Source organism: Balaenoptera borealis (genome assembly GCF_965194805.1).
Source record: "Balaenoptera borealis genome assembly, chromosome: 18".
NCBI classification, from domain to species: Eukaryota; Metazoa; Chordata; class Mammalia; order Artiodactyla; family Balaenopteridae; genus Balaenoptera; species Balaenoptera borealis.
The window spans coordinates 35864770-35889545 of record NC_138877.1 but is presented as its reverse complement, the minus strand read 5'-3'; the positions used below and the strand labels follow the sequence as shown (position 1 = coordinate 35889545).

General features: G+C 32.6%; 1 long non-coding RNA gene across 1 annotated transcript in view; it reads left to right on the top strand.

The window, feature by feature from the left end:
• The window catches only part of LOC309615724, a 68274-nt gene that overhangs the window by 6733 nt on the left and 36765 nt on the right, over positions 1 to 24776 (top strand). Inside the window, exon 1 of the long non-coding RNA XR_014237021.1 lies at positions 1 to 24655. This exon is cut by the window's left edge and continues 6733 nt beyond it. This is a non-coding gene — a long non-coding RNA (uncharacterized lncRNA). The remainder of the gene's footprint in view (positions 24656 to 24776) is intronic.

The following is a 24776-nucleotide window of genomic DNA, read 5'->3' as shown; positions in this document are numbered from 1 at the left end:
GAATGTGGGAAGAGATGCCAGGACCTGGAATAAAAAAGGACATGAAGTGACAAGGAGAAAAAAGCAAAGGAGGGAGTCAGAAGTCAAAGGAACTATAATGGACAAAAAAGTTCAAGTCACCTCTTGCAGTTTATAGAAATTACACTAGAGCTTAATTAATATGGATTATTTTGACCCTAGATGGTCTCTATAAATAGAAATTCTATTTGGGGATGTTACCATGGAGAATGAACCTAGTCTTATACTTTTCTAAAAGGCCTTGCCATACTATGTTAGGGTTTGTTTTGTTTTGTTTTTTTTGTAACAAATATCTACCTTCCTGAACAAAATAAACTTCATAATTTTTGAGGAGATTACACATAAGCATTCATAATTAAAAGTTTCTCTGAAAAGGTAAAAGTGTAATGATGAATATATTTGAACATATGGGGAAATGGGAAGAATGGTAGAGTAACTCCAACAAATCCTTAGAATGCTAATGTTTATAAATTATAAAATTATGTATGAGCATATAAGACAAAGTATGTAATAAAAATATATGAGAAAATAAAGAAAAAGAAGACAGTGTGTGAATATTTCTGACTTTTTGTATTAGGCTTCACATGCAAATAACATAACTGACACTGGACAATTTCAAGGCAAAACATATTTTTTAGTAAAATTATATGTAACTTACAAGATTTTTGGCAGAGAATTAGATTTGGAATCATACCACCTGTTATAAAAGCAAATTCACATGACAGAGCTGGTTCAATTAGACACTACTGGCACCTCTGGGCATTATACCAGCAGCTTGCTTGATGATACCATTGGTACTGAGCTTAGGATACTGCAGCTTGTGTCACGTATTCTACTGACTATGGTCTTGAATGCACTTGTCAGAAGTACTTTAAGGCCTTTGGAAACTAGATGTAAGAACCAGCTTTTCTTCCCTCAAAATGAAAGAAATGACACATATTGGAAAATGTTTTGCTAGCAGCAACTGAAGAAAACTATGCTTATATACTTAATACACTGAGGGAAAACACAATCTGTTTCAATCTGAAAGAAAGAGTCTTAAGGAGAAAGGAAACTTGGGTCAAATGACAATAAATAGAAATAAAAAGTGCTTATCAAAGACTGGTATAATAAGGAACAACAGCAGACTATACTTAAAGTGTAATAGTAGAATTAAAACAGGGTAGGAAAGTGCAGGATTCACACTACTAGAAAATTAATTAAATGGAAAACATCATGAGAAATCTTTATGGTAGGCAAAGGGAAATGACAATAGGATGAAAACAATGAGATAATGGATAACAGACATGAAGGATAGGGAATAGAAGAGTTTCAAAGAAGAACATAAAATCTTGGGAAAATTATCATAAAATCTATATAGCCCCCCAAATTATCAAGTTGAAAAATATATTGAATATGTACATTAAAATTCTGATCCTGTCTTTTGAAAATAAAATAATCATCTAGAAAAACCCTACCATTTTTCCAAATTCAAGGATGACAAGTATCTGGACAAAACACAAAATTGTTTTTTACAAACTGGATAGTTGCTGTTTGGCATCACAAAGTTTCAGAAGAATGAAGCAATCACTACAGAATTTAGGCCAAAATTTTTTTGACCTGAGAGTTTTGTATTCAGCCAAGCTCTCATTTATTTGTGATGAACATAAATGATATAATTATCTCTTCAAGAACTCACAAATATATCACTCACTGATAAACAAATCTTTAAAAATTGCATGTAATCAAACTCCAACAGGTAAAGAAATTAATACATATTTATATCTTAAGAAGGGATAGTTGTGTAATACATTTTTTTGCTTATCTTACTTCATTCAGTTAAAAGATAAAATCAGGAATCAAAATGTATAATATTAAAGTGTATTCTTGAAATGGAGACCAAACTTGACCTTGCTTCTACATTTGCTTCTGTTGCCTCCCTTCCCTTGCCATGAAGTGTCTCTTGATCCTTGTCTATATCCCAGATTTGAATGGTATTTTTTAATTGCTAAAAATTTAGCAAGTAATGTTCAATTACACATGTAGTAAATAATTTGGATTATTTCTACAGCTATTTATACTTCAGATAAGATTTACTAAACACATATTTCTTAATCAATTCAGAGAATAGTTTTTATTTTATTTTTAAAAAGTTGTCTTTATAATGAAAGAGCTTGAGTAATGCTATTTTCTGTCTTTTGATTCACATGGGAGAAACTGAACCATTCTTTAAATTAAAATATATCTTTTCAATATTTCCTTTTTAAAAAATCATTAACCTAGGAAGACCTGTGAAGGTCTTGGCATAACTAATTCAAAATAAATTATTACAAATTGATTTCAAAACTAGCAATATTTCATATAGCAAAAAAACACCAAAAGCAGAGGCAAAAACAAAATTGTTAATAGTAATTTTATCTCAGTAATGTTTAGGTTCAAATTTTTCCATTTTATTATTTTTCAGTGTTTTTGACTTACCAGAAAACCAGACAAAATGAAGTTACTAAAAAAAGTATGTACAATTTTACTTGAACTATAATTATAACCACATTATGTAAAACTATTATTAGAGGTGGAAATCAGTAAAAATATAACTTTCAATTACTTATTAGTGTTATAACAGAAGTATATGAAATATGGGAGTGCCTAGTTATTTGATGTACCAAAAACAATTTAGTTATGATAAATAGACAAACTAAGTTAAGACTTTGCACTTTTCTTAGTCTTTCAGCTTCAGAAAGTCTTTCAGTCTTTCATCCTGCTTATACTAAACACTTACTAAAAATCAGTGCCTATTTGTAGTTGAGTGGCTCAAATGAGAATACTCTGTAGCTGTTGCTTGCACTTTGACCTATGTTTCTTAAAATAGTTGCTCTAACACTAAAAAAGGTTAAATATTTCTAGTTGCATTCATGCTTTTATATCCCCTCCCCAATTTATCTGACCCTAACATTAACAAACACTCTATTTTCAAACTGAAAGTATACGTTAAATGTTAGTGACTGGGCTCATTGGTTTGTTCTCACCATTGTAAGAGTTTGCTTGAAATGAAAATCTGTAAAGTGGAGAAAATAATTTAAAATTTACCAGTCACATATGGTCATTAGAAAGATAAAATTAATTTTTGTGTGTAAAAGAAGTATGCTAACAATTTAAGGATTATACAAATACTAACTAATCTTATCATTCTCTTCTTCCTGCAATGACTTGGACTACCACTTTATAACTACTATGTGTGAAAACACATTTAAGTTTGAGCACAATTATTTATAATGGGAGCCATTAGCAGGAAGGCAGCCTGGCCAAAAATTCACAGAAGGGAATGAATCAATACCTGACAGGGATCAGAAAACTGGGGAGTTTTCTCTTTCTCTCTCTCTCTCTGTTTCCTTATCCCTCCCCCTCTCCTTTTACTCTCTCTATCACACATAGACATGGACACACACACTCCTCTCTTGCTTATTTCTGCATATCTATTGCTTTCTTCCTTTGCCAGTATCTCAGGTCATATGGTAACCAAACAATAACTGCCACAACTCCCAAATCTGGGAGTTGACCTAAATGACTAAAAGACCTAAATCACTCTCATACATAGTTACAAAAATTTGGAAAATGTTATCTCATTAATATGAGTAAGATATTAGATTGCCCTATCATGTAATCCTATCATTAATGGTCAGGGAGACGTTTTTCATATTGGTACACACATGCCTTTCAATTTGTCCTTCTGTGGACATAAGCCATTTATCAAATGTCATTGCAATAAGGGCAGATATCCTACTAAATTTCCAATCCAGGTTTGGAGAAATGTTCCAAACATTTCAAGTGTTATTGGAGATCCTAAAATATAAAATTTGATGAGTATATACTTATTTATTTCATTTCTCTTACTTTTATCTATTGACACTAATGAAAATATTTAAAGAGTCATGTCAATGACCAAAATTCTCATGGTTTGAATAGGAAACCAAAACCAAATTCCCTTTAAATATATTCCAGATCCCCTGACACATCAAGTATTAATAGAAGACAAAATGTAAGATAATTTATTAAAATTGTTTTCGTTCAGTAGTTTAATTGCAGTTAAAATCAACAATAGTACAATATATTCTTTTTGAGATCATCAGAGGAACATGGATACATTTGTTTATAATGAATAAATTTTTTATTTTTATAATCTAAAGCACTAAGATTTAAGCCTCTTTCCTATTATTGCAACCACATTGGCATAGAGATAATAAAATTTAAATGACATTTATGTAGATTTTAAATATAAACAATAAAAATTTTGAATATGTTTGAAAGTTCTTCTTCAAGAGTAAATGTACATTGTCAGTACGTACATAACTGAGTTGTCAAAAATAAAATATCCAAATAGTATTTCCATAGTTTATGAGGGAAATCAAAGTCATCTAATAATTTTGAGAAATAGGGAGAGGTTGAGTTTGCTGCATTTCCTTGAACCACTAATCAGGTGTGAGTAGATTTTCACTTGTATGTTATCATACCTGAATATTAGAGAGGACAAAAAAGAGAAATAGGAAAAATAATTAGGTTTATGTATTATGAGAATATAATAAGCTAATATATTCAAAGAGCATAGCCACTTTCCAAGACAATGTCATTATCAAATTGCACTTTAAGTGCAAATAATTGTGATTCTTCTAGTTGAAATAACCATACTTAGAAAGAGTATCTCTCTTTCTCTCAAAAAAAAAAAAAGAAACAAAGAAACAAAGAGAGAAAACAAAAATGAAATGCTTAACAAAAATTATATTCTTTAAAGGGAATAGCAATTACAATCCAGTCACAGTAGAGAGGTGCAAGTTTGCTTGTTTGTTTCAAAATCTTCCTTTTCATAATTAAACCCTTGCCTACCAGAACTATGTAATAATGAATTTGATTGTCTCTGGAAAATGGAGGAAGTAGTCTTTCACAAAACATCTTAGGTATTGTACAAAACCTTTTCATAGACTTAGGGAGAAAATCTTATTTTCTTACTACCCCAACCCCTACATAAACACATCCCTCCACAACAAGATTCTAAGCAAATCGCCTAATCTCTCAGGCTTGCAGATTCCATGGAAAGAGACACAGTTATGGTCTCCTCTCATTCTACCTCTCATTAGTTTTGTAGCAAGTGAATTCATGTTATTTAACATTTTACACTTCAAATACTCAAGAGTAGGGTGAATTTATATGCATCACTAATCGCAGTTGAGGTCCTGTATAAGTTTGAATGAAGAGAGAAAGAAGAAAAGCAGACCTGCAGGTAGGCAATCCTATATTTATACATTTATAATATAGGTCAGATTATTGGTTATGTTAATACAATGTAATTTACACAATCCCAGAGAAATATGTTTAAAGTTCATGACTAATTCTAATTGAAATCAGTTAAAAATCTTAAAGAATTTAAAAAATAAATTATCACTTACTTTTAAACTATACCCCATCTGTACATGTAAGGGTGCTAGGATTTAACTTCATATTAATTAATAAATGTAGCATATGTTCATGTAAGAATAAGAACTTTTAAGTCTATTTTATTTAACAGGTGTTTGTATAAGATGTCACAGAGAAAATCACTCTCCCTGAGTTCTTTTTGCAGAAAGCAACAGAAACTTGAAACAGTTTTAGAGTGAAAAGGAAGGAAAGCAAGCCAGGTAGAAGAAGCTACTCCCAAAGTGAGAACTGAGAAATAGTGTATTTAGAGTATGCTGCTACACTTTCCACTAGGGATCACCACCACCAGTAGATGGTCCTGACACTAAGACACAATTCTACTGTTCTGCCACCACAACCTTTATGAATGAGTTCTAATATTTGTCTCTACATTTACATGAAATGATCCCATATGAAACATTCAGTGGGACTCTAAAAGATGGAGCCTCGATCAAAATCTACACCTTAGCTACCAGGAAATAGTGAGCTTCCTGAGACTTCTATAATTAAAAGTGGTGCCATGCCTTCCCCAGAGATTTACAAAATGAAAAATTCCACTGAAATACATGATCAGTATTGTAATACTATGCAAGAAATACTATTTAATAAATGCATGTTACTATGATATTATTTGCTTATTTTAAATTCTTTTTCTAATTAACATTGAAGAATAAATATTGAACTTGGTTTTCTGTCTATAAACAAAGCTCATAGGAATCAATCATTAAATATGTGAGCAAAGATGCTTTCTTTGACTACTTTGAGAGAGTGAAAATATCTATTTTCTCCCTTCTGAAAAAACAAGTTGCTGCCACGTTAAGGTAAGAGCAGAATTGAATATATCCTGGGACAAAGTATATTTAAACCATCAAATACAAACATATTTAGCTGAATGTTCTTTATAATTTTCAGAGGAGGAATTAGATAAGGGATAACAAACATGCCCTATTCAAGAAAATAAAATTGTATACTTTTCCAATCAAACATACTTGTTTTTTTAACATCTTTATTGGAGTATAATTGCTTTACAATGGTGTGCTAGTTCCTGCTTTATAACAAAGTGAATCAGCTATACATATACGTATATCCCCATATCTCCTCCCTCTTGCGTCTCCCTCCCACCTTCCCTATCCCACCCCTCTAGGTTGTCACAAAGCACCGAGCTGATCTCCCTGTACTATGCGGCTGCTACCCATTAGCTATCTATTTTACATTTAGTAGTGTATATATGTCCATGCCACTCTCTCACTTTGTCCCAGCTTACCCTTCCCCCTCCCCGTGTCCTCAAGTTCATTCTCTACGTCTGTATCTTTATTCCTGCCCTGCCCCTAGGTTCTCCAGAATCATTTTCTTTTTTTTTTAGATTCCATATATATGTGTTAGCATACAGTATTTGTTTTTCTCTTTCTGACTAACTTCACTCTGTATGACAGGCTCTAGGTCCAACCACCTCACTACAAATAACTCAATTTCGTTTCTTTTTATGGCTAATATTCCATTATATATATGTGCCACATCTTCTTTATCCATTCATCTGTCGATCAATACTTAGGTTGCTTCCATGTCCTGGCTATTGTAAATAGAGCTGCAATGAACATTGTGGTACTTGACTCTTTTTGAATTATGGTTTTCTCAGGGTATATGCCCAGTAGTGGGATTGCTGAGCCATATGATAGTTCTATTTTCAGTTTTTTAAGGAACCTCCATACTGTTCTCCATAGTGGCTGTATCAATTTACTTTCCCACCAATAGTGCAAGAGGGTTCCCTTTTCTCTACACCCTCTCCAGCATTTATTGTTTGTAGATTTTTTGATGATGACCATTCTGACTGGTGTGAGGTGACACCTCATTGTAGTTTTGATTTGCATTTCTCTAATGATTATTGATGTTGAGCATTCTTTCATGTGTTTGTAGACCATCTGTATATCTTCTCTGGAGAAATATCTATTTACATCTTCTGCCCATTTTTTGATTGGGTTGTTTGTTTTTTTGATATTGAGCTGCATGAGCTGCTTGTGAATTTTGGAGATTAATCCTTTGTCAGTTGCTTCATTTGCAAATATTTTCTCCCATTCTGAGGGTTGTCTTTTCATCTTGTTTATGTTTTCCTTTGCTGTGCAAGAATTTTTAAGTTTCATTAGGTCCCATTTGTTTATTTTTGTTTTTATTTCCATTTCTCTAGGAGGTGGGTCAAAAAGGATCTTGCTGTGATTTATGTCATAGAGTTCAAACATACTTTGTAATGAAATGTAAAGCATGAAAATTACATTACCACAAACATCTTTCTCCCTGACCCGCAGATTGAAATGGTGGAGTTCTACCAATTATCAGGTGTTATCCTTATGTGGTGCATTCATTTTTTAAAGAGTTATCAAGATGGAAATGGTAAATCAGAACCGAAGTTATATCAGCTGTACATTTGAATGTTATAGTCAATTTATTAATGGTAATGTCAAAATAATGTGAAAATGGTAAATGGTAACTATCTCACAGATGGAAAAGGAGAATGAAGACAACAAATGCTTATGTCACAATGAAAAGTCATTTGTAGTTGCAGTGCTATTGGTGATATAAATTTTTGGAAATTTAAGAATCAAAGACTAAATTCTTTAAACTATTTCATGTTTACATTGTTTAGTACAGTAGAAAAAATTGAAAAACAAAAAGAAAAACATATTCCTCCAAGTTATAAAAACTAAGATCTTAAGAATTAAGATATATTTAAGACCTCTTTCATTAATTTTTCTTCTTTCCAACATCATTTCTTTTATTTTACTTTTCTCTGCTCTGAAGTTACTTTTTCAAACTGTATTACTTAAAAAATATTCCATACATACATACATCTTCCTTATGGTTATGATGATATATTTGTAATAAAAATTGATATTCAAAGTTAAATGATACAAATGATATTTAAATTAAAACGAGTAAAACTTAAAATAATATTTAAAATGCTAAAGACAATGATATTTCAGCTCAAAGGTAAAATCAAGTGAAACTTTGAAAAGTTTCTATAGGTACATTTTTAGGGTTTCTGAAATTATTTAATAATAATTTGTCTTTCTCAGAAAAGGTAAAACAAAAATTTTGTAAGAATTATTTAAATAAAAATAAAAGTAAAACTTTTACTATCTTAAGACAATTTACATATATGAACATGGGGCTGTGTACTATCAATGTACATTTTAAATAGCAACATTTGGTTGATTGTGCACAGAAATTATAACACATTTTCACTGACTCAATTTTGCCCAGGAGATGGACTGTTTAATACACATTTCTATCCTCTTTCCTATGTACAGTAATTTGACATTGTTCAACATACATACAAATGCCTTAAAGTTGAATGCTCTCCTTGCATAGTACAATAAAATGTATTATGTTTCACATTGATACACTTTTTTATAATTAATTTTTTATTTTATTTAAAGAAATTGAGATGTAATTTTCATACAGTAAAATGCACACATCTTGGTTGAATAATTTGATGAGTTTTAACAAATGCAAAAACTGTGTAATCCACATCTTTATCCTCATATAGAATAGTTCCATCACCCTAGAAAGTTCCCTGATATCCCTTTAGCCTAAACCTTCTTTCTACAGAGGAAATCCCACTTCTTATTTCTACTCCAATATATCAGTTTTGCCTCTTCCAAAACTTCTCATTAATAGAATTATGCAATAAGTACACATTTGAGTCTGGCTCCTATAATTTAGCATAATGCTTTTGAGATTTATGCATATTATTGTGTGTGTCAGTAGATTATTCAGTTTTACTGCTAAATTCTATGATTAAGCTACAATTTGCTGATCCATTGTTCTGTTGATGGACATTTGTGTTACTTCCATTTCTTGATTATCATGAATAAAGCTGCTATACATGTATCTGTACAAGTCTGCTTATTGACATAAGTTTTCATTTCTCGCAGCTAAATACCTAGAAGTGGAATTGCTAGAATATAGAGGAGGTGAATGTACAAGCTTAGAAGAAACTTCCAAACTGTTTTCCAAGATGGTTGTATCATATTACAGTTCCAACAAAAATGTTTGAATGTCTTGGCTGTTCCATACCCTCACCAACATTTGGTATTCTCAGTAGTTTTAATTTTAGCCATTCTAGAGGAAGCATAGTGGTATGTCATTATGGTTTTAATTTGTATTTCTCTGATTAAGACAATGTTGACCACATTTGCATGTGTTTATTGTCCATTTGTCTATATTCCTTTGAGAACAGTCTTTTCAGGTACTTTGTATATGTTTTTACATTGGGTTTTTTGTAAGAGTCCATTTTATTCCGGATACAAATCTTGTATGTGCATTGCTTATATTTTATCTCAGTCAGTGACTTACACATTCATCTTTTTAACAGGGTGCCTTAAAGAGCAATTTTTTTAATATTAATTTTTATTGGAGTACAGTTGCTTTACAATGTTGTGTTAGTTTCTACTGTACAGCAAAATGAATCAGGTATACATAGATATATATCCCCTCTTTGTTGTATTTCCTTCCCATTTAGGTCACCGCAGTGCATTAAGTAGAGTTCCCTGTGCTATGCAGTATGTTCTCATTACTTGTCTATTTTAAACATAGTATCAATAGTATATATGTGTCAATCCCAACTCCCAATTCCTCCCACTCACACTTTCCCCCTTTGTATCCATATTCATTCTCTATGTCTGTGTCTCTTTCTGCTTTGCAAATAAGATCATCTATATCATTTTTCTAGATTCCACATATATGGGTTAGTATACGATATTTGTTTATCTCTTTCTGACTTACTTCACTCTGTATGACAGTCTCTAGGTCCATCCACGTCTCTACAAATGATCCAATTTTGTTCCTTTTAATGGCTGAGTAATATTCCACTGTATATATGTACCACATCTCCTTTACCCATTCATCTGTCAATGGACATTTAGGTTTCTTCCATGTCCTGGCTATTGTAAATAGTGTTGCAATGAATATTGGGGTTCATGTGTCTTTTTGAATTATGGTTATCTCAGGTTATATGCCCAGTAGTGGGATTGCTGGGTCATATAGTAGTTCTATTTTCAGTTTTTTAAGGAACCTCTATACTGTTTTCCATAGTGGCTGTATCAATTTACATTCCCACCAACAGTGCATGAGGGTTCCTTTTTCTCCACATCCTCTCCAGTATTTGTTGTTTGTAGATTTTTTGATGATGGCGATTCTGACTGGTGTGAGATGATACCTCATTGTAGTTATGGTTTGCATTTCTCTAATAATTAGTGATGTTGAGAATCTTTTCATGTGCCTCTTGGCCATCTGTATGTCTTCCTTGTAGAAATGTCTATTTAGGTCTTCTGCCCATTTTTTGATTGGGTTGTTTGCTTTTTGATATTGAGCTGCATGAAATGAGCAAAAGATTTTAGTTTTCATGAATTTCAATTTATTATTTTTTTCCTTTTATGCTTACTATTTTCTGTGTCCTGTCTACAAAGTCTTTGCTACTCCAAGGTCAAAAATGTATCTCCTGGTTTTACTAGAAGCTTAATGGTTTTAGCTTTTATGTTTATGTACATGATTCAAATGGAATTAATTTTATGTAAGATTTGAAGTAGAAGTTAACATTAATTTTCATCCATGTAGATATCCAATTTTTCAAGCACTATTTGGTAAACAGACTTTCCTTGAGAGATACAGAGTTATAAAACTGACACAGTGGAAATAAAAGAATATTTGAATAACCTTAAATTTGTTAAAGAAATTGAATCCATAATTAAGAACCTTTATGAGTTGATTCATAATTAAGAAGGAAAACAGCACATCCAGAGAATATATTGGTAAATTTAATCAAACTCATATGGAGGAAATAATATCAACCTTCCACAAACACATTCAGAGACTAATAAGGCAACACCAGTGTGACAAGACTTTATAAGAATGTCTATATTTATGAGCTATCAATATCCTCATGACCATAGATGGAAAGAATATTAGCAAATGAATTCAGCAATATTTAAAACATATAATAAAACAAGACCAAGTGGTATTTATTCCAAGAATGTAAGTTTGTTTCAACATCCAAAAATCAAAGTAATTTACCGAACTAACAGAATAAAGGAGTAAACTCATGATCATCTTAACAGATGCATGAAGACTTTTGAAAAAATTCAACACATTCATGAAAGCACTGTCAGCAAACTAGGAATAGAAGGAACTTCCTCGATCTGATAAAGGGTGTCTTCATAGATATCTCAACTAACATGAAACTTAATGGTGAAACCTTAGACACCTTTATCCTATATTCCAGAAGAAGTAAAACACATCTGCACTCACCAGTTCTATTCAACTTGTACTTCAAGTCCTAGCCAGTAAAAGAAAAGAAAATGACCTCAAATTTTAGACATGGAAAAATAAAATTGCCTTTATTCTCAGTTGACAGAAAATCTCAAGGACTCTACAAATGAACCACAAGAAATAGTGAGTGAATTTAGCAATGTCACAATTGTATTTCTATGTATTACTAATGAATAAATGAAAAATAAAATTTAAAATAATAGCATTTTCAATAATATGAAAACATAAAAATACTTATAAATAAATCTAATGATAGATGCACTAGATTCTAAACTGAAAACCACAAGGTAATTCTGAGCAAACAAAGTAGACCTAAATAAGAGAAGAGGTATAGTGTAATAATGGACTGGAATCAATAGCATTAAGATGTCATTATCTCCCAAATGTTCTATAAATTCATTAAACCTCAATCAAAACAGTAGCAACTCTTTAGGAGAAACTGATAAGGTGATTCTAAAAAATTATATATAAGGGCAAAGGACTTAGAATAACCAAGATAATTTTGAAAAAGAACAAAATTTGCTAACTTACACTACCTCATATACAGACTTACTATAAAACCATAGTAATCTGGAAAGTGTAGTTCTGGCATACGTATAGAAAAAAATAATAAAGGCCAGAATAGACTCACACATACACTCATTTCTTGTACTACAAAACTACCAGAACAGTTTATTGAGAAAGTCTGTTCACATTTATATATGTTAGACTAGAAAAATTACCCTATGATGATTTTATGGACATATAATTATCTCCAAACACAAAAAATTACCCTAAAAATAGACATACAATGTTTCCACACTGAACTTTTAATTCTTACACATTAATATTCAGTAACGAAAATATTTTCTTTGAAAAACAAATTGGGCATAAAATATATGCAATTCTTTATAATCCCTTTTAACAGCTAGCCATTCACTTTAGTATTTTTCCAATATCATAATTTTGATTATCTTCATCTGAGGCAGGAAATCAAGCAAAGGTTTACCACTTGAAAACATATATTCCTGTAGCTTACTGAAACACAATAAGTGCTTATACAATAATAGCCCTAAAATATATAATATTGCCATACAATGATGATAAACTTTTTTGTTTCTCTTTGTTTACTAGGCACAGTACTAAACTAGAAGTTATATGGGACCAAGGATTATGCCTACCTTAACTTTGACTGTATCCCACCTATGTGGTACATGGTAGATGTTGCATGCATATTTGTTAAAGGAATGAATGAATATGTTCTAATCATTAATGGAAAATGAAATCAACTCTGTGTGTTCTCTCCTTCAGGAGTCTATTAATTGACTACCAGCAAAATGTGGACTATTTGGATGGAATTTACATTAATGCATAAGCTATTACATAAATCTGATACTCTATAGTCAACTTATTTTACTGCTAGTACTCCCTAAAATAACAAATATTTGCATGATAATGTTTGTTTTTCAGAATTTCTGAACTACAGTAGCCCACATACGTGCCAAATGAATCTAAATACACAATTCATTTATACTGCTAAACAGTGAAAATAGTTTTATACACAATTTAAAAAGTTACAAAACCCAAGCCTTTTTAAAACAGTATTCTGTAAGCAAAAAGTGCTCTTCGTGTCTTCAAAGTTAGACCTGCTCTGACTGGTCTGAGTCCTGCTCAGTCTTCCCATGACAGGCAGCTCAACAATCAATAATAGGTCACAGAAGCTGAAGGTCAAGAATTCTGCACCTCAGTGTTTCACATCTATCCTCAGTTCTTGACCTGTTATTTTTTAACTCTCACATACAAAGTAGAATATTTTTCTCATTGTATTACATCAAAGTACATTCACATACACATATATCTACTGAAATCCAGTGTCTGAATGTGGTCAGGATGAAGATGATGCATTTCAACACAAAATCAAACTAAGAATGGCATAAGATTAAGTTTTTGCCAAACCAGTTCTAACTATGACAAACTTAGAGGTAAATGTATTCCATCCATGTCTGGGCCATTGGTCCTGTATATCTCATTTGTTTACCAAAGTTAGCCTAAATAGACATTTATTCTGTCATGAGCCACCTTGCTTATTCCAAAGAAATACAAGGACAAAAACAAATCTCAGAAAAGAGAAGACCTACAAAAAATAGTGAAATAAAATTTTAATATAGTTTTGAATCAGTGTGATTTTTAAAATCAGAGTAAGTATGGCAACATTTTTTTCAGTGTCATGAAAACTATTCCCTAAACTGTTCTAGAGTTAACTATGACTGACAATGTTATTCATTTAGGAATCCTAAATGAACTTTCTTGAGTATGCTTCAGAGTTAAGCAATCATGTGACAGTCTACGTATTTAATGTTTGTTCCTGCTATAGTTATACTATTTGTTATGCAGACAGAGAGACACAGTTAAGTTCCCCAAGAGAGCATTGTTGGCACAAACCAGTAAAAGTTTTCTTTACACTAAAAACATAAAAGTACAGACTAAATGGCAGCCAAGAAGAGGAAGTCATGACCGCTGGCAGTACATTGTCACTCACCTTTCTCTAGGGAATTAATTTGCCATGAGCATTCTGCATGTCAGAAGCAAAACCATTAGATCACCATCCAGAAAATGGATAGGAATTATATGACCTCTAGGAACTCTAATGACACAGTAATTATAATCTTCAGTAACTCAGTGGCTCAAGAGTTTTATTCATCTGTCATTTTAACTGACGGACATCTGTGTTAAATCTGTGGGCCCTGTGTGGCTATTTCAAATGCCAACAGATACAGGATAATCCAAATAAGCAAAATTCAGTTTAAAATGACAGAAAAGTTTGGTTGCTATCAGAAATAAATGTAGATAATAAATAGATAATTTATAAGTAGATGATCTAGATAGATAGAGAGATAGATAGATAGATGGTAGATAAATATTGATAATAGAGAAATACTCTGTCTTTTATACGGCCTCTGACATCATTAATAGGTCTTTTTTAAATTTTTATTTATTTATTTTTTGCTGCATTGGGTCTTCGCTGCTGCACACGGGCTTTCGCTAGTTGCAGCGAGCGGAGGCTACTCTCTGTTTTGGTGTGCGGGCTCTAGGCTCAAGGCCTTCAGTAGTTGTGGCATGCAGGCTCAGTAGTTGTGACGCATGGGCTTAGTTGCTCCATGGTATATGGGATCTTCCTGGACCAGGGATCGAACCCGTGTCCCCTACACTGGCAGGTGGATTCTTAACCACTACATCACCAGGGAAGTCCCCATAATAGGTCTTTACTGACTGGTGCTTTTGACTAATGTACTAGCTTCCTACAGAATTTCCTTTAGTTTTATCTTTCTACCCTTTACCCTACCCTCCATATCAACACCAGTAAAGCATTTAAATAGTATTGTGAGTGTGTCCTTTCAAAATAAGGGTCTTCAGACTTCATAATCTTCTGCACATCAGCTTCTCCAGCCATGTTTCTCCTGCACTGACATAGACATCCTTAATGTTCCCCTCAGCTTGACTAAACTTTTAAACAACTTCTTTCTGACTGTAGGCCTCAACCTCCCTTTCCTTAGAGCATTTACTTTAGAAAACTTGCAATTGCAATTTTTTTCCCAGGCCCCATTTTGTTATAAATCTTCTGCCAACCTCTTGCCAGGTTTACAACCCAGGAATGTCTTTCTCAAGGACCTGGGATCCATCCCTTTGAAAAATAATTAAGGAGATAAGGCCCCTGTCTCCCAGTCTCTTGGATAAGGTAAGAGCCTAACTTTGCTAAGCACCAACTAGCAAACACAGATAGCTTAATCACATTGACCAATCTCCTTTCTAAACCCTCAGTACTTTTCCAATAGCTCACTCTATTGCTTAAGAACCATTACAAACACTCCCGCTTTTTTATTTTTTAACATCTTTATTGGAGTATAGCTTTACAATGGTGTGTTAGTTTCTGCTTTATAACAAAGTGAATCAGCTATACATATACATATATCCCCATATCTTCTCCCTCTTGCATCTCCCTCTCACCCTCCTATCCCACCCTTCTAGGTGGTCACAAAGCACCGAGCTGATCTCCCTGCAAACACTTCCGCTTTTGTTTCAGTGTAGTTGAATTCGATCTTTCTCCTTATTGCAATAGTCTCAACCCTATTGCAATAATCTTGAATAACGTTTTTCCTGCCTGCTTAACTGAATTGGGTACAAGTTTTCTTTGACAGCACTTACTCTATGCTTTCCATTTCACATGCCTCTTTGGGTGTCCTCACTAGTCTTCCTTTTTTGAGATTCCAATTATTCTTCAAGGCCTAGAGCACAGGTATTTCATGTGAGTACAGTTACTGTATTGAAATTTACATGGGGATAAGGGAAAGACTATTTTATTTGTTTTTCAATGTTTCCTGTCAAAAAATGTAAAACAAGATCAACATTCTTACAGTACATGAATTAGACATTCTCTCTTACAATACTCAGTATTCAGAGATTAGAAGAATGGAGAAAGATGTCTTTTCTTTTCTAGTAGTTAGCAGAACATTTCTTGGGTTTGCAATCTTCTTATGTCACTTAGAAAGGAGAAAAAGTGAATTAAAGCACTGTGAAATTTGTCTTGCTTGCTGAAACATTTTTCAGTTACTTAAAAGACAAAGGAGACTATCATCTTCTCTCTCACCAGGCAACTTCACTGCAAATGACTTTGTTATATCACCGAATACAGAACTCTGCTGAGCAGGAGATAGAAACATTGATGTCTATGGAAAAGTGCTACAGTACTCCTTGACATTTTATGTCTGGCACTCTAAGGAAGTTTACTTACAAGAAAAGTTTATTGTGATGCTCATCAGGCACCTAATGTTCAATTTTTTTTCCATACAAAAATGTAGAATTATGTGAAGCAGTATATATGTACATCTGAGTAGAAAATGATAACACAGTGGGGAATGAGGGCAAGAATTAGAGAGGAATTATTTATTTTTTCTATCATCCTGAGGTTTGAAAGAGGAAAAACTAAAACCGTTATGACCACAAATCTGTAAATTAGTAGTTGGAAGAGAATATTAAGATCTCATTAAAAAGAGTTTTCTTTATTCCTCTAACATTCAACAGGCGATCTGTTTTCATGTTCTACGAATCTACATAAAATTTATCCCAAATTTCCCATTATGCAGGGTCATTATGAACATGCCCCCACATTCTCTGTACTGGACTCCTGCGATAATTTCAAAAGTGGTATTCCTGCTTCCCTTCTTTCCTTCTAAAAACTGTTTGCTACCTGGCAGTGAATGTCACCTTGTCAAAATGGTGTCACACTTTAGTAAAAGAAAAATCATGTAACAGCCCTGTTCAAAAACCTCCAAATCTATCCACAGAAATCTTAATCACTTAACCATGGGCTAAAAGACACTATATGATATTCTTCATATCTTCTTCTCCAAAATTATTACCTTTCATTTTTTCCATTAGGCTCTCTACTCAGGCCAAACTGGACTTATTTCTATTCCTCAGAAGCAACTGCCAAGAATGTCCCTCCCAGAGATCTCCATATGATTCACTTTCTTGCTTCATTTAGGATTCTGGTCAAATATCTCTCTTTTTAAAATATGCCATTCTTCTCACCAAGTCACCTTCTAACTTGTAATCTTTCTTTATTGTTTTTACAGTACAATTTACTCCTCAAATAATAGTATGAAAACAATAATCAGATTGCGTCACTTCTTAGTCACACGCCCCCAATGGTTGCTTCCCTTTGCACTAAGAATAGAAGCCACAATGTCTTCCCTGTAAAAATAGAGGTGGTACATAATAAAGATCTTCCCATTTCTGTGAACTACTCATCACTCACCACACTATCTACACACTTCCACCTTTCCAACAATTCTGGTATTTTTGCATGTTTTGAACATACAAAGCTAGTTCTTGTTTTAGGGTCATTGCATGCTTATTCTTTCCTTAAATTAAGGTCTAGCACCACTTCTCTATTGAGGCCTTCCTTAAGCACAGTATCAGAATACTACTTCACAGAACTCTCCATTACCTTACCTCACTTATTTATTTTTCATGGCATTTATAATTACCTTACATGTTAAACATATTTTTGTTGTTGTTGATTTCTGCATATCCCAATAGGATAAGAGTAACAGTTTTGGCTCTCTGGCTTATCACTGTATCTTTGGCTTTTAGGAACAGTGCCTGCCACATAATAGGACCTCAGTAAGTATGTTGATTTAATAAAATATATGTTTATTCATAGGCAATTTTCTTTAAATACTGCACATGAAAAACTGTCAGGAACACACAAATTTCCTTGGAATTATACCACTTTTGAAGAATAATGTATTTTTAAAATAATTTGACTGGCTTTTCTTTTGGGTAACTCAGTTTATCATGACATTTGGTTAAGAGAACAGTAGATAACATGTAACTTCAATTTAAAAAAAAATGACCCCCTTGATCTCTGAAATTTCATTCTTGAAATAGCATTGTAAGATACTAGTACAGTTGACAGTTCATACTTGCATATTTGCATATTTTCATAGACTCAACCAACCGTGGATTGAAAATATTAAAAAAAAAACTCAGAAAGTTCCAAAATGCAAAACTTGAATTTGCCATATGCTGGTGACTTACATAGCATTTATACTGAGCTAGGTATTATAAATAATCCAGAGATGATTTAAAGTATATGGGAGGATGTGTTTAGGTTATATGCAAATACTGTGTCATTTTATATAAGGGACTTGAGCATCTGTAGATTTTTGAGCCCGTCCCTTGCAGGCTTCTTAGAACAAGTCTCATATGTATACTGAAGGAAGGCAGAACAAGTAACAGCCATAACACTCTTTAACATTCAATTTCTTTTCTTCTTTGTCACTGAATATACTATTTGATGATTTACTTAGTATCTGTATCTTTCACTTTGACCTCTTTACTAAACTTCAACTTACTACAGTTTATATCCAATTGACTCCCTTTTAATCACCTCAAAATCAACAGATCAAAAAGCCAAATGTTATCTTTCCCATTCCCACCCTCGCTTCTCCTCTTGTTTTGCCTTTTCTTCTGTTTTTGTTTTTTTTAATCTTACCTCAATGAATGGTATTTAAAGTGAACCCAGCTGTCAAGCAAAACACATGTCATTCTTAATTCTATTTGGCTTTCCCACTGAACATTTTATACACAACTGCAATCATTTAAAAATGCAATCCTAGATTTAGAAATCTGAACAAAATATATAAAACAATAATTTTCATTTGTTGAACAACAGGCAGTTCAGGGCTGTGAAAGAATGAAACAAATTAGATGAGCCCTACTATTATGCTAGCTTTTTAATTGGAGACACTTTCTAGACCATGGTACAGGAAGGACCCAGGAGCAAAGCACAGTGGTCTTGCTGACTAGAGGAAAAAATATTAGCTTTCATAGAGTTGGACTGACTGGAATTTGTAGGACTGAGTAACATTAAGATATATATGCAGAGAAAAGAGCTCCAAAAATCTGCCTATGGGTCTTAAATTCCTTGCTGATTAATAATTTAGACACTCCAGGAGGATGGGCAAAGAAAAAATCACCAGGGAAAGAACAACTATGGAGAAACCATAAGTTGAATAACTATTGCAGTTCACATAGGGCTAATATATGGGTACTAACTAGCAAGTGTGGAGAGACTTCACTGAACAGTCAAGGAAATCAGTTGAGATCCCGGAATGACCACACCTTAAGGTATAAGATAATGGGTGAAACAAGCCATAGATTATAGGTTTTGCTACATTTATGCTAAAAAAGCATAAAAAAATAAGTCTATACACTCAAGAATATCTACAAAAACTGCCTGTTTAAATAAACTCTAACACCCTTTAAAGGTATACAAAAAAAAAAAAAAAAGACATTCAAAAACATAACATTCACAATGTCCACATCCAGTCTAAACTTACTGGACATAAAGAAACAAGAAAAAATGATCTGTAAGCAGTAGATAAACGTTGAACATAAAGGCATACATGAACAAGTTGTTAAACTCAGAAGATAAAATTTTATAACAGCTATTATGAATATATTAAAATATTTAGACACAGACACACATAAGGAGACAACACAGAAGAAAATGAAAAAATATAAGAGAACAAAATAGAATCTCTAGAATGGGGAAAATAAATATCTGGAATTTAAAAATAAGCACTGGATATAACTAATAGCAGTTTAAACAATAAAGAAAGAAAGGTTAGTTAACTTAAATAATCTGACTATAATGAAGCACGGAAATATTGGACTCCCAGAAGGAATAGGTGATAAGATAAAATATTTCAAGTAGTAATGGCTATAAAATTTTTCAGATATAATAAAAATATCAACCCACATATGTAAGGATCATAACAAATCTCAAGCAGAATGAACACAAAGGCAATTCATCAAGAGGCATCATAAATTACTAAAAACAAGAAATAAAGGAAAAACATTTAAAATCAGCCAGAAGAAAAAAATATTATACATCTAATATATGTACAACTCTCCCACACGGTAACATCTCCTTTTACTCCACATTTTAAAATCTGAAGCAAGTGCCTTTCATGGAAAATTCTAACTTGAAAACAAGTGGGGAAGAGGATATAGTAAGTTATTCCTAATGTTCCTTCAGCTATGGTTAGTTGTCCATAGAAAGGAAAGGAAGTGATGTAAGTTGACCTGCAATCATTTGATTGAATCTAATGATGAAATAGTTCACTTCTCTTTTGATACCCACTGCATACAGGTACCAGGTACTAACATTTTTCATATAATGATATTAATGTTTGTGTATTAAATTTGTTATATGTTTATATTAATACAGTGCTTGTGTTTAAGGGAGAGGAATTTATCTGGGGAATATAGTCTATTCTATTCATTTTCTTAGTGAAGAATTTCAGAATTCCCCAAAATAAAAAGACATGCTCTATTCCCTTTCTTTAAAATTTATTTTATTGAAGTATAGTTGATTTACCATGTTGTGTTAATTTCTGTTGTACAGCAAAGTGATTCAGTTAAAAATACATATATATTTTCATGTTCTTTTCCCTTAGGGCTCATTATAGGATATTGAATATAGGTCCCTGTACTATACAGTAGGACATTGTTATTTATCCATTCCATATATATATAATAGTTTGCACCTGCTAGTCCCAAACTTCCAATCCATCTCTCCTTCACTCTTCTTCCCCCTTGTAACCACAAGTCTGTTCTCTATGCCTGTGGGTCTGTTTCTGTTTTGTAGCTATGTTCATTTGTGTCATACTTTAGAATCCACATATAAGTGTCTTTCTCTTTCTGACTTACTTCACTTAGTATGATATTGTCTAGGTCCATCCATGTGGCTGTAAAGGGTATTATTTCATTCTTTTTTATGGCTGAGAAGTATTCCATTTTATATATATATATATATATATATATATATATATATATATATATATATATACACACACACATATATATATCTCACATCTTTTTAATTTTTAAATAAATTTTTCTTGAAGTATAGTTAATTTACAATGTGTCAAACTCTGCTGTACAGCAAAGTGACTCAGTTATACACATATTTACATTTTTTTTATATTCTTTTCCATTATGGTTTATCAGAGGATATTCAATATACTTCCCTGTGCTATACATTTGGAATTTATTGTTTGCCCATTCTAAATGAAATAGTTTGCATCTACCAACCCCAAACTCCCAGTCAATCCCTTTCCCTCTGCCCTCTTTGTTCTCTATGTCTATGAGTCTGTTTCTGTTTTGTAAATAGGTTCATTTGTGCCATATTTTAGATTCCACTTATAAGTGATAACATATGGTATTTGTCTTTCTTTTTGTGACTTACTTCACTTCAATCTCTAGTTGCATCCATGTTGCTGCAAATCACATTATTTTGTTCTTTTTTATGGCTCAATAGTACTTCATTATGTATATGTACCACATTTTCTTTATCCATTCTTCCATCGATGGACATTTAAGTTGTTTCCATGTTTTGGCTACTGTGAATAGTGTTACTATGAACATAGGAGCACATGTATCTTTTTGAATTATAGTTTTGTCTGGGTATATTCCCAGGAGTGGGATTGCTGGATCATATGGTAATGTTATTTTTAGTTTTCTGAGGCACCTCCACGGTGTTTTCCATAGTGGCTATACCAACTTACATTCCCACCAACAGCGCTGGAGGGTTCCCTTTACTCCACATCCTCTCTAGCATTTGTTATTTGTAGACTTTTTAATGATGGCCATTCTGACCTGTGTGAGGTGGTACTTCAATGTAGTTTTGATGTGCATTTCTCCAATAATTAGTGATGTTGAGCATCTTTTCATGTGCCTACTGGCCATCTGTATGTCTTCTTTGGAGAAATGTCTCTTAAAGTCTTCTGCCAATTTTTCAATAGGCTTATTTGTTTTTGTTGTTGTTGTTGTTGAGTTGTATGAGCAGTTTGTATATTTTGGAGATTAAACCCTTGCCTGTCACATCATTTGCAAATATTTTCTCCCATTCTGTATGTTGTCTTTGTGGGGTTTTTTATGGTTTCCATTGCTGTGCAAAAGCTTGCAAGTTTGCTTAGCTCCCATTTGTTTAATTTTGTTTTTATTTCTATTGCCTTGGGAGCCTGACTGAAGAAAACATTGTAGAACTTATATCAGAGAATTCTTGGCCTATGCTCTCTTCTAGGAGTTTATGGTGTCATGTCTTATGGTTAAGTCTTTAAGCCATTTTAAGTTTATTTTTGTGCATGGTGTGAGGGTGTGTTCTAACTTCATTGATTTATATGCAGCTGTCCAACTTTCCCAGCACGATGTGCTGAAGAGACTGTCTTTTTCCCATTCTATATTCTTCCCTCCTTTGTTGAAGATTAATTCACCATAGGTGTGTGAGTTTATTTCTGGGCTCTCTATTCTGTTCCATTGATTCATATGCCTATTTTTATAACAATACCATACTGCTTTGATTACTGTAGCTTTTTAGTATTGTCTGAAGTCTGGGAGAGTTATGCTTCCTACTTTGATTTTTTTCCTCAGGGTTGCTCTAGCAATTCTGTGTTTTCTAATGTTTCATATAAATTTTTGGATTACTTGTTCTAGTGAAAAATGTGAAGAATAATTTTTCTTCTTTTCTGTGAAAAATGTCAAGAATAATTTGATAGGGATCACATTAAATCTATAGATTGCTTTGGGTGGTATTCCCATTTTAACAATATTAATTCTTTCTATCCAAGAGCATGGGATATCTTTCCATTTCTTTAAATCCCCTTTTATTTGCTTTATTAATGTTTTATATTTCCTTGGTCAGGTTTATTCCTAAGATTTTATTGGGGGGGGGTGATTTAAAAGGTATTGTTTTTTTACATTCCCTTTCTGATACTTCATTGTTAGTGTAAACAAATGTAACTGATTTCTGAATGTTAATCTTGTATCCTGCTACTTTGTTGAATTCACTTATCAGATCTAGTAATTTTTATGTGGAGTCCTTAGGGTTTTCTGTATATAGTATCATGTAATCTGCATATAGTGACAATTTTACCTCTTCTCTTCCAATTAGGATATATTTTATTTCTTTTTCTTGTCTGATTGCTGTGGCTAGGACTTCCAATACTATGTTGAAGAGAAGCAGTGAGAGTGAGCATACTTGTCTTGTTCCAGATTTTAGTGGGAAGGCTTTCAGCTTTTCACCATTGAGTATTCTATTGGCTGTGGGTTTGTCATAAATGATTTTTATTATGTTGAGATATGTTCCCTCTATTCCCACTTTGGTAAGAGTTTTTATCATGAATTGATGTTGAATTTTTTCAAATGTTTTCTCTGCATCTATTGATATGATCATGTGGTTTTTAACTTTTCTTTTGTTAATGTGGTGTATTACATACATTAATTTGTGTATGTTGAATCATCCTTATGAATCTGGGATGAATCCCACTGGGTTATGGCATATGATCTTTTTTATATGTTGTTGGATTCGGTTTGCTAATATTTTGTTCAGAATTTTTGCATCTATATTCATCAAAGATATTGGTCTGTAATTTTCTTGTTTGGTGGTGTCTTTGTCTGGTTTTGGTATAAGGGTGATGGTGGCTTCATAGAATGTCTTTGGGAGTGTTTTCTCCTCTTCAATCTTTTGGAAAAGTTTGAAAAGAATCTATATAAGTTCTTCTTTCCATGTTTGGTAGAATTCACCTGTGAAGCCATCTGGTCCTGGACATTTGTTTGTAGGAAGTTTTTGTTTGTTTGTTTGTTTGTTTGTTTTACAGATTCTATTTCACTTCTAGTGATTGGTCTGTTCAAATTATCTATTTCTTCTTGATTCAATTTTGTTGGCTATGTTTCTAGAAAGTTGTCCATTTCTTCTAGGTTGTCAAATGTGTTGACATATAACTCTTTGTAGTATTCTCTTATGGTTTTTCAAATTTCTGCAGTGTCAGTTAAGATTTCTCCTGTTTCATTTCTTTTTTTTTTTTTTTGGTTTCTCTCTCTTTTCTACGTGATGAGTCTGGCCAAAGGTTTGTCAATTTTGTTTACCATTTCAAAGAACCAGCTCTTGGTTTTGTTGATTTTTTTTCTATAGTTTTTAAATTTTTTTAAAGATTGTTTTGATGTGTATGGTTTTTAAAGTCTTTATTGATTTTGTTGCAATTTTGCTTCTGTTTTATGCTTTTTGTTTGTTTATTTTTGGCCATGAGGCATGTGGGAGCTTAGCTCCCCAAACAGAGATTGAACCCACACTCCCTGCATTGGAAGGTGAAGTCTTAACCACTGGACCACCAAGGAAGTCCCTATTGTTTTGTTTTTTTTTTTTAATCTCTATTTTATTTATGTTCTCCCTGATCTTTATTATTTCCTTCCTTCTGATGAACTTAGATTTTGTTTGTTCTTCTTTTTCAAATTCTTTTAGGTGGTAGGTTACATTACTTGAGATTTTTCTTGTTTTTTTTTTAAAGTATGTATGTGGCTCATATTATATTTCTGTTGGACTGAACTCTCTTAAGGTCCTTACTCTTTTTTTTTTTGTTTTTTAATTAATTAATTTATTTATTTATGGTTGTGTTGGGTCTTCGTTT